Source organism: Dipodomys merriami, unplaced genomic scaffold (genome assembly GCF_024711535.1).
Source record: "Dipodomys merriami isolate MVZ:Mamm:240054 unplaced genomic scaffold, mDipMer1.0.p SCAF_320, whole genome shotgun sequence".
NCBI classification, from domain to species: domain Eukaryota; kingdom Metazoa; phylum Chordata; class Mammalia; order Rodentia; family Heteromyidae; genus Dipodomys; species Dipodomys merriami.
In genome coordinates, this window is record NW_027204716.1 from 764,152 (window position 1) to 766,606 (window position 2,455).

Below are 2,455 nucleotides of genomic sequence, written 5' to 3' on the forward strand. Positions count from 1 at the left end.
TATAACTGCTTATTACACCCTACCATTTCAAAAGTAACTAAAGCCAAGAAGGTGAAAATATTGTTCATATGCATGATTACCTAATGTCCTGGCCTGACTACCATCCAACCAAGCAGGAAGTTACACCACTGATTTTCTATCACCAAATATATTCCATAGCTCCAGGAGAAGTCCATATGTTTCTCCTCGTTATTAGGCCTTAAATTGGTAGTTTTTTAATCACAGTGTTTCCTCTCGCCTCTAAGCTGTACATCCCCGAATGGTAAAGCTTTAGTTCTAATTCTACCAAACAATGAGGTAGAGGTAATGGAATAATACTTTAAAACAGTTGCCTTTGATTCCCTAACCACAACAGAACAATGCAAAACTTTTTCTTATAGATAATTATATATTTTATACGTATATGTGTTGATTTTATATTTCACACAGTGGATCTTACTAGAATTAATTGATAATTTGATAAATTAATTCATATTATTCCAATAAATAGATTGGAATATAAATAATCAGGATTAGAATATATATTAGAATATAAAAAGTATCAATGCAAGGTTTTCGGTATAAACTTGTGATACTTTCTAAGTGTTCTTGGTCTTCTGAATTCACATGGTAAAAAAAAAATGTTGTTTTCCTCTAATCTATAAGGGATTTTACTCTGCTGCTCTGTTTATTGTTTTAACTCGCTGGTCCCAAATTGTTTTTCTCCATATTTCTGAAGCATTCCTACTGATTATACTCAAATTTTGCTGATATGGTGTCTAAAAGGTACTATTCTTCTACAGGATCCATGGGTCCTAGGATCCCAGGTCCCAGTTATCCGCCTCATCAGATAACTAGGGCAGAAGTTCCCACCTATGCCCATGCAACATGCCAAGAGAAAGTAATTGAAGACCCATCTCAATTTCTCATTTCTTATATTTCAGGGCCCCAATTCCTTGAAATGCAGGAATTAGCAGTGAGCAATTGGGAAATGCAAGGCAACTTAAAATGCAAGATGAAATCACAAAATGTGAAAGTACAGTAATTCAAACTTTCACTTTTCAGATGACCATGCCATATGAGTGAAAAAGACCACAAGTGTCACAAGATTATTTGTAATACCCTTCTCATAATGATTAATGAATGATTTCAGTCCAGTATCAGCAGGCAAAAAAATAGTTCCTGAATGATAGATCCATAATTGGTCTACCAATGCTAGGAATACTTGAAATAGAGGTCAAATATAATTCAAAAAACATTAATTGAGAAGATCCTTAGTGCTTCAAAACACTGGTACTTCAGTAAACTTGGTTCTGTAGTATAAAATGTTGTCATTCTCAAACAAATGATAACCTACATTTAATCTGCTGAAAGTATATTCTTTTTCAAATAAACTTTTAAAAATCACATTTGCCAAAATAACACTATACAAGTGATGATATTTAGTGAGGTTACTAGTCTTTCAAGTGTAGGGAGCAAGTTTCAATAGAGTTGATTTATTCACCCAGCACTAATGCCAAACAGGTTCAACCATTCATTAAAGTGTAGAAATAGTACCCCCCACCATTTGTGTTTTTCAGTAGGTGCCTTTGAAAATTTGTTAAATAGATCAGCCTCCAATATTTCAAACCAAAACATTAGCTAATAAATAAATTTCATCACATAAGTACATTTTAAAAAGTCATGAATAGTTGCCTTATCATATGGTGTTTTATGTTTTCCCTATATGTCTAACATAGTAAGAAATATGACTTTAAGTCTTGAATATGGGTACTCATCAGAGATTTGACAAACATACAATCTGTCTTCTAATTCTATCATTTTCCTCTACAGTAGTAAATTTTAGATTTCTTCTTTTGCCAATACTTATAGGTAGTTGAAAATATTATCCCATGTAAAATAAAATAATCACACACCACTCTACAAAGCCATTTATAAAAACTGGTATTTAGGAATATATTCTAAGCCATTTTTAAACTTTCTTGTTGACTACAGATTAATCTTCCAAATGGAGGGTAATGAAATCATGTCTAGGTGCTTCATGTCTCCAGTTTTGCAAATTGTTACTTCAGATGAATGAATTATGGAAATATGAGCTGACATCAGTTCAAGTATATGCAGAATTGAAACTCCATGGAATGTATATAAACCTTTCAAAGTACCAACAGACAGTTTAACAGAATGACTATCAGGAAATTGAATTAATATTAATAATATTAAAGGAATAATAATAAAGCTATAGAATGAATGAAGAATGGAACAAGGGGCAAGTACAGCTAGAATATTTAATATACACATGTGAGAAAGGAAGTGGTAAATCGGAAATAAATCTTGTAGAAGGGGTTGGTTGAGAATGATAGAAGGAATGACTCTGATCCCGGAACATTGGACAATTAGATGGATATTTTTGTAACACACTTTCACAACTTTTTGAAATTCAGTGAAAAAACACAACAAAAAACAAAAACACACAAAA